We start from the raw sequence: 9,789 nt of genomic DNA on the forward strand, positions 1-9,789 counted from the left end.
CCAGGCGTCGTCTCCAGGGGACTGAGCAAAAATGGATAAAGCCTAGAGCCATCTCCAAACTTATAGGCGTCATCTTCTAAGTGAAAGGAGCCATACCTCTGCAGTCCACCGATTGTTCCAACAACTAGTTGGCTAATCTTTTAGGGCATGATCGTGGCATTAAATGAGCTTCTATAGCTACTGATCTCCAATATTTAAACAAGCATCCTTTGCATTTAAGACAAGAATAAGAAAGAGAAAAAGAAAAATAGAATAAGAGAGCAAAACAAAGGTTCATTTCCAAAGAGATAAGGGTTCAATGCTTCATTAGCTTATCCATCCCAATTCACTTAAGTGCATTTGTTGAGCCAAGCAAAAACTATATGATCCACTTGTGAGAGGTTCTTTGATTATTATTGTAAGCCTATGAAAGTCAATAAGAGTTTCAAGAGATGAAACTTGGGGGAAGAAAGGCTTGATACACGAAGTAAGCAGGTTGTAAACAAGCTTTAGGGATCAAGCCCAAGGGTGGATGGCTTGCTGATGCCTATGGAGTCAATAGACTTGTAATCTCTAGATTACTAGTGGAATTTGAAAGAATAGTACCCTACAAGCTAATCATATAGATGATGTGATGGAAATTTTCTATTTTATTTTTTGACTTATGTATATGACATTGATTAAATATTAATAATATGAGGTATTATGTTTTATCATATGTTGTATCTTATTATCTTATTTATGACTCAATTAAGATTATAACGAATCCCATAGATTAGAATGCTAATTTTAGGGCTATGATGAAATCATGCTAATAAGATCTAAAATCTTGATAGTCCTAATCTAAAATATTTTCAATAATAAGATTATTGAGTTGGAGATCAATAATATCGATAAGACTGGCACATCCTATATATGCTCTATGAAAAGAATAACTGATCTCACAATCATTTATATGAAAATATTAATACAACGATATGGATGCACATTAGAGAATAAATTTACTGAACTGATCCACAAAGAAAATATCTGATTGAGTTTTACGAGGATGTCAAAAGATGGTTCTCTAGTGAGAGTAGTGCAAGTAATTATTAGACCGAAGATTACCATGGTATTTTATGCATATGGATCTATACTTTAGATCATATCCTAGCATGACTCTTTGAGATATATATGGGATATTCTGAGAATGGTGAAGTGTGCATAGAGATTGTGAGTGGTCAATAAGAAATCAGTTACTCTTTGTAAGAGAAAAAATATCCTATATGATCTCATAGAATGATGACTCAGAAAGTTTTTGACCAAAGCAGGATAAAAATTTAAAATTTTTTTTACTATCTTATTGATCGAGTCATCATCATCAGATCGAGATGCATATGGATAGATATTTGGGCTTGATATAATTCCATGTCCATAGCTTATATGGGATGTTATGTGATTGAAGGATTGAATTGTATGGTAACTCACTACAGAAGGATATTTTGATGATTCTATCAAAATTTTATATCTTCTGGATAGTCATGACATGTTACTAGATATCAATCTTAACTTATAAATTTTAATAAATTAAAAAATTTAATTCAATAATGAATTTAGAAGAGTTCTAATTTATTGTATTATATGAGCTTAATATGTTTTAGGCCAAATTAATTAGAAGAGTTCTAATTAAATTAGGTTGACACAAGCCTAGACTTACTACTAGCTAGATTGTGGAAACCAATGGATCACATACAAAAGAAAATGGGTTATAGAGTTATGATTAAGCCTTGTAAGACCTAATTATACTTAGATAAAATCTTAATTAGGGCCATAAATGTGCTAGCACATGTAAAACCCTAACTAATCCCTCGAGCATTTTGATTAGTCAAAGGTTGATTAATCAAAGGTTTAATTTGTCAAAGATCTTGACACAATCAAATCCTAAATGCACTTAAACTCCTCGTAACATAAAGAGATTGGGTCCAAAAGAAGTTTGAGTGCACCCCTTCTCTCACCCCAGCCCCACGCCACTAGAACGCTTAATGCCAAGAAAAGTCCATATGCATATTCTCTTATTAAAAATGCCCTTTTGCTTTTAGCATGGTGTGGTTTTCATGCGAAAGGGCATCCACATGGCCTTTAAAGGGTGCACAAGAGTTCACACAAAAAGATGCCTCCCTTGATGATGCCTTCATAGTTCTCACCTCCCTTGTTCACACCTCATCCTTCTTGGGGACGTGCATACAAGTCTTTCTCATGCCAAGAAAGGTTCTTGGCAAAGGAGAATGAAAAGATATCAAGGCATGTTGATTTTCTTGAGAAGGGAATCAAGAAAGATTCTTAGCAAAGGGAGAAAAGAAACTAAGAAAAGTTCTGTGTTAAGAAAGAAAGAAACCAAGAAGAGTTCTTAGAAAGAGAAAAAAAAAAGAGAGAAAAAGGAGTGCTAATTTTCTTGAGAAAGGAATCAAGAAATAGGATTGAGGGGCTGGATCTCTTGAGAAGGGATCCAAGAAAACAAGAAAGGGTGTGTGCAGGATTTCCTTAAGAAGGGATCCAAGAAAAGCCTGAGAGAGAGTATTTGATTTATTCCTATGTGGATCACTATTAGAGGGCATACTTGGGCATCTCGTGGATATCAATCAAGAAATCTGCAGGTATACATCTTTTCTTACCCTCTTGATTGTCCTTTGTATATTTGATTATAATCATCAAGATGATTTTGAGATTAGGATTCAGATCTTTTGTAATCAATAGTTGATGCATAATAAAAAATTTTAAAATCTATTTTTCACTACATATATGAATCGCAATGGTGGTATCAAAACCATCCTTAATTGATTCAATCAAACATCATGTTATTGTTGTGATATAGATTAGATCTAATTCATTATATGTCACAATCTAAACTTTTGCATGATGTTTTATCATTGATTTGCCACATCAATCTTAAGAATAAAATTGTTTTGTATATGATCAAACCTTGGTGTGAGAATTCATGGCTTCAGGACTTGTATGACAAGTTTGGGCAGCATCTTGCCATCTAAATTCACCATGAAAATACTGTCTTGCGCATGTGATACATGAGAAAAGGGCTGTTGCACATGACGCACATGCCCATGCACCAAGAGAGACTTGGCTGGCCACCATAGGTGTAGTAGAAGCATGGTGGGGCGACCCACCCTATTGCATGATCAATAGGTGGGCGGCTGAAATTTGGGTCATGAAAGAAAGGTGATTCAAAAATAATTTTAGGATTTGTATAAGTTTGATGTTGACTACAATTCATTATCCTAATGAGATTAAGATTTATGATTATAGATCAACCAATATTCATAGTCCTAATTGGATTAGGATTTTTTGCGAATTAAAGTTAACAAAATTGTCATTGTCCTAATTGGATTGAGATTTGAGTCATAGTTGACTAAATCTTTTCAAACCTAAGTGGATTAAGATTTGTTTAAGAGTTGGTTAACTTAAGTCAAAAGGTAATATACAATTGATCCATAATTCAGATTGGGTCAAGAGTTGAACCGGAGTCTAGATCCAAGCTTGTTGGCCCAAAAGTTGGACCAAAGATACATGAAAATCCTAGATGGCTCTTGCGCCCATAAGGATAAAAATCACAAATTCCCAATGACATGTGTATGAATGATATCATAATTAGAATAACATGAGTAGTCTAATTTTGTATTTTATATAGTTATTATAAATTGCATGGCAGATGGTTATAGACTAAAAACACTCATGTGATGGATGTATTGTTAGAAAATGGGTAAGTTGCATGCATATATTTCAGAACAATTTTGAGCATAGTGGAAATGATCTAGGTTAAATCCTTTTAACCCCTCATGCAATAGATCAGATCTATAATCTATCTATGCTTAGATCTATGACATGCACGATCTAAAAATAAAATATAGATATTTGAGATCAAATCTCAGTATTTTATGCGGGTCGAAATACACCACAGTTGATGATTTGTGAATTTGAAAGTTTCATTTAGCCACGCACGTGCCCAGCCTTTACATGTATCCACATGAGGACTCGTTCTAATCAGAGGTAGGCCATCTCCCTGGGGTCCTAGCTCCTTTATAGATCTCCTCTTTAATGGGTGATGTAGCTTCTTCTTTAGATCTCACAGACCTTCTAGAGATGAAGAAGAACAGGAGGAAGAAGAGAAGAGAGGAGGCATAGCATGTCAGAAGAAAATTTTCTCATGCTAGGGCATCCAACTCTTGGACCTTTTTTATGGAGAGGAAAGTGGCATCCACCAGAGGAGGCGTGCAATATTTTTAATGCCAAAAATAAGGTGTGGCATGAGAAAAAAATCAGATCTAATTCTTTCTCACGCCAAAAAAAATTAGGTGCCACCTTTCTTTCCTACAATGCCTTGATTTATTTCCTTCTTATCTATATCTAGATTTGAATCAAATTCAAATTAGTGATGAGATAAGATGATGAGTCATCAAGAGATGCCACCCACCCTCTCTATGCCCCTCTCTTTCACGCAAAAAATATTTCATGCCAAACTCCCTTTAGCATGTAATATTTGGCATGGATTCTAGGGCATGTGCAAGGGAGAGAGTCCCAATGAGTTGGGACTCTAGGTATTCCAATTTGGTTCAATCCAAATCTGATTTGGTTAGACCCAAAGAGAGGAAAAAATTTAATCCAATTAAGAATCCAATCTCCTCTATGAAATCCTAATCTAATTAGAAATTAATTGAACCCAAGTCTTGATCAAATCAGGAATTAGTCTCCTTGCAACTAGATTATTCTTGCCCAGATACGCAACCCAAGAGGGGGGGTGGGTGAATTAGATTTTTAAAAATTTAAAATTAATCTAGAACCTAAGGATTAAGTAATAAAAGGTATGTTCGTTGAAGTGAGTGATTCAAGCAAAGTGAAGATATTAGATGCAAGAGTGCAAGAAGGAAAAGAAAATAAGATAGAGAATAAGTAAGCACACCATAAACAATCAAGATTTATAGTGGTTCGATACCAATCTTGCATCTACATCTACTCCCCAAGCACTTACTTGAGAATTCAAATCTACTAAATCGTATTCAACAAGAATACAATGTCGGTACCTCCGACTCTAGCTATCCCAAGCTAGAACACTTATTTTTCGGATACAAGCCAACCCAATACAATCCGATTCAAGATTTAGATCAATCTTTTCATATTTTGGAACCCTTCCAAAACTAAAGATCAACTCAAAAACAGAGTATAACAGTTAATCACACGAAAATATAAATGTAGCTCCTTTAATGAGCAAATAAAATTTTAAATACACTTTACACAATAAGAAGGAAGCTTTTCTGATTTTTCTCAAGGTGGTTGAAGACTTGAATGAGCTCTTGAGGAGTTAGTGAACTTGAAATGAAAGCTTCTTTAACTTCAAGAGGGCTCTTTGCTTAGGGCTGAAATGAATGCTTGAAAAATTCTCTTTTTATTCTCTCATTTAAGTACCTTTTATAGCTTCAAATGATGGTGAAGAGTGATCTGGATAGTTTTAGAGCCATTGGAGATCATTAAATGAGTATTAAATACACCAAAATGAGCTGAAAAACTAGTCATTATGGAGTTTTTCCATTGTAGGAGTCGACTCATAGGGTTGACTCATACACAAGTCGACTCATGGGGTCGACTACTATGGCACAGAACAGAAAATGATTGTTCTGTAATTTTGACGTGCACAGCAATAGAGGTCGACTCATAGGGTCGACTTATGCACAGAAATCGACTCATAGGGTCGACTTAATTGGGTGTGCCAGCCAAAAAATAGCATGCCGTTCAGCCCCATTTGACATGAGTCGACTCATGGAGTCAACTCAATTTTATAAACATTATTTTCTTTCAAAATATACATCCAAAAATTATGAAATTTTCTTCAATAGATCATAAATCTTCTGTTCTTGCTCTTAAAGCTTTCGAATTAGGACTTGATAAAATTATGATTTTGCCTCTGAAAAATAATAAATATTTTTTCAAGCCAAAATCATTAGTAACCCCCTCAAATACTTTGTAATCATCAAAATTAATTCAAGGAGCAACAATCTCTCTCTTTCTGATGATGACAAAATACTTGAGCAAAAGCAGAGTATAACATATATAAAGCATTGAATATGAATTTTAAATTATGAAGATGCATCACTTAAACATCATAGCCAGTTATTTGAATGAAATACATCATGAGTAGTTTGAAGATCAATTTGAAATTTGCTTATAAGATCATTTGCTTTGAAAATTGTTGATAATTTTGGTTCTTTGACATATTTGCTTTGACAATTTTGCTTATTGCTCTCGATTCTATTTCTCTATTGCTTATTGCTCAATCTCAATTTTTGATTCTCTACTCCCCCTTTTTGACAGCATCAATTAAGATCTTAAGAGATTTTGAAAAGAGAAAAAAAGGATAACATAAAGGATATATTTTCTCTACTTTCCCTTTTTGATACCATATTTTATTTCTTTACTCTCCCTCTTTCATTGTTTATTTCTCTATTCTCCCTCACTATAGCAATTATAAAAGACATATCAATTTGCTCATTTAGAAGATATTACTATTCATGATATTTCATCACATATATATGAGTCATTTTTTATATCTTATAATTAAAATATTTTAATTGATCCCATTCATAAACATTAATCCAAAGATATTCATCGAAATTCAAAGCATAAAAAAAATATATATGTCACAATGTGACTGAATACATTAAGTCAAAATACATAGATTATACAAAAATTATGGATAACAACTATCCAAGAGTCAATCAGCCAACAAAATACAAAGGCCATAAGATAGATCCTAGACAAAAATAAAAAAGATTAACTATTCTAGATCTAATAGATATCATGGCTAGAGGGATCAGAATCTGAAGAGTCAGAGATATGATGAGGAGATGTAGGATCAAATCTACGGACATGACCTCGACCACGTCTGTCTCGGCCACAGGTAGAAGTACCGGCACGAGTAGAGGGGCGAGAGGATCCTGGAGCCTGAGAAGCTACAGACTGTGCTAGAAGAGAAAGTCTGATGGTGTCCAAAAGATCCAAAGCTCTCGACACAGACTGCATCAGGATACTAAACTGAGTAGAGGCAGTCTCACTGGAGCCCCTGATCTCTCTCCTCAAAAAGTCAAATCCACTCTCTAAAACTCTCCGAAGTCTAACCGCCTCTGCAGATAGATTGGAGACTTCTGTGATGTCCTCATACGGCTGGAGATGGGCTAAGGCTAAAACTTGTTCCTGCAAGTCTAAAACTCTACCTGTCAGTCTTAAAATATATCCCTCAAGCTGCTCAATACGTACGGACTGAGCAGTAAGCATCTGAAAGATGGTAGAGATATGAGGGATCATGGTCTGATCTGAAACAGCCTGAAAAGTCATCCCCTGAGCAAAACCTGAGGTGGCAAACTACTGAGATAAAATGAAAGCAATACACTGAGACATCAGCTCAATCTGATTGTCTGTCAGTCTGATCTCTGAATGATCTACTTTGCTCCCAGACAGCGATACAGAAACATGCCTCCTCACAGACTCTAAAGGACCAACCTCGTGATCAGACATGAACTGAATATCTGGAGATGCTCTGTGATCATGAGGAGGTGAAGACAGTCTCTCCTCCTCTACTCTCTCCTCAGCTGGCTCCTCTGCTCTTTCCTCGACACCCTTTGACCAACCGCCATTAGTCTTTGAAAAACCCATGCGGTGCAGTGTGTGGCGGTTGATGGTGTCAGAATGAAATAATCTGACAACTGTCTTTCCCTCAAAACTAACTCTGACCTCTTAAAGACCAGGATAAGTACCATACCATAAGGCAAGTGAGCCTTAGACCTGTTCAGGATCTCTCTCATGGCCTCAATCATCAGAATAGGAAGGATCAAGGGGGTCTCAGTGATCACATGATATATGATACAAATATCTCTATCGGATAAGAGGTCATGCCTGCCACTCCTAAGGACAAAGAGCTTAGTCACCATGTGATGTAAAAGCCTCATTTCTACTGAAAGTATCTTGGCTTCTAATTTATTTAAACTACTAGTAAAAGTTCTTCCTAAGATAACATTAATTTCTTCTTCTTTAATTGGGAGCTCCATATTAGTATAGCCTTCGCAAGGCAAGTGCAGAATTTGTCCCAAATACAAAGGATCAAGAATAATATCAACACCTTTCACTGTAGACTTTACTGTTCCATTGAAGTAACTTAAATTCAAATAAAATTGTCTGACCAGATCAACATAAGTGTTTTCTTTCAAAAGACAGTAAAACTCTCATCCTTGATTTTTAATCTTTGTTCCAACGGAGAATCCTTCTTTTTCAAAAAACTTGAAATCTATATTCTTTCTGGGTTCCACTTTTTGATCAGAGAGAGGTACCTTGCTTGGGCTGATTGGAGATTGTGTAGAAGCTGAAGCAGGACCTGGAGCTGGGATTGGAGCAGGAGAGGGCTCAGCTGCCATTTTTTTTTCTGCGCTCAGTCTCTTCCAACCTGCGAACAAATTTTCTTCTCTGTGGGAGCTTCATTTTGGGAGCCATTTGGACAAGAAGGACTTGCAAAGAGTTAGGAGACTAAATGAGGTAGAGAGAAAAGGATTCTAGTGGAAAAGCCAAGATTTTGGAGAGGTGAAGTACTGATTTGGAGAAGAGAGGTGGAATCTAGGGCAAGCTCAAACCGCCCAAACGAGGAAGAAAAAAGAGATGAAGTTGGTTCCTAAACGAGTGATTTGAATGGTGAAAATCGATGGGAAGAGAGATTTGAGAAAAATCTTCGATTTGATGGAGAAGAGAGGGAGAGATTTTGGTTCAGTGGGAGGAAGAAGAAGAAGGGCTGAGTCGGCTCAAAAAAAAATTTTCAATAAAAAGAGAGAGTCCGAAGGATTTTGACAGAATTACAAGTTTATCCTAGGGTCGACTCATGGCACAGAAAAATTCATAAGGATGATGAAAAAATTTTAAAAAATCTAAAACTTTGAGAAAAAAGTGTCTACCAAGAGATTGATCATGTGAAGTACAGTTTTGAGGTTTTAAGAGAAAAGAAGATATGAGAATTGAGCTCAACAAATTTGGTTCAATAAATTTTTGGTATTAAAAACTTAGAATTAGAGAGATACTTAAGCTGATGGATCAAGAATTTCTAGTTCTCTTCTAATTTTACAAAATCTATCTTCACTTAAGGCTTTGGTAAAAATGTCAGTCAATTGTTTCTCAGTACATACATAGTCAAGAATTATATTATTATTTTGAATATGTTCTCTTATGAAATTATGTCTAATTTTAATATATTTTGATCTAGAGTGCTAAATTGGATTTTTAGTTAGTTGATAGTACTAGTGTTATCACATCTTATGGGAGTTTTATTGAGTTTGATGTCAAAGTCCTTAAGTTATTGCTTAATCCACAAGATTTGAGCACAACAACTTCCGACTGTAATGTATTCGGTCTCGACCGTAGACAGTGTCACTGAATTTTACTTCTTACTAAACCAAGAGATTAAGTTAACTTCAAAAAATTAGCAAGTTTCACTAGTACTTTTTCTATCTAATCTACATCCAGCAAAATCGACATCTGAATATCCTATTAAGTCAATTGATGAGTCTTTAGAATATCATAGTCCTAGAGTTTGTATACCATTTAAATATCTCGAGATTCTTTTAACCGCATTCAAGTGTGATTCTTTTGGATTTGATTGAAAGCGAGCACAAAGACATACACTAAATATAATATCTGGTCTACTAGCAGTTAAATACAATGGAGAACCAATCATGCCTCTATAAAATTTTAAGTCTATATTTTTACCTCCTTCATCCTTGTCAAGCTTACATG

The sequence above is a fragment of the Elaeis guineensis genome, chromosome 15, assembly GCF_000442705.2.
Source record: "Elaeis guineensis isolate ETL-2024a chromosome 15, EG11, whole genome shotgun sequence".
Taxonomy (NCBI): Eukaryota; Viridiplantae; Streptophyta; class Magnoliopsida; order Arecales; family Arecaceae; genus Elaeis; species Elaeis guineensis.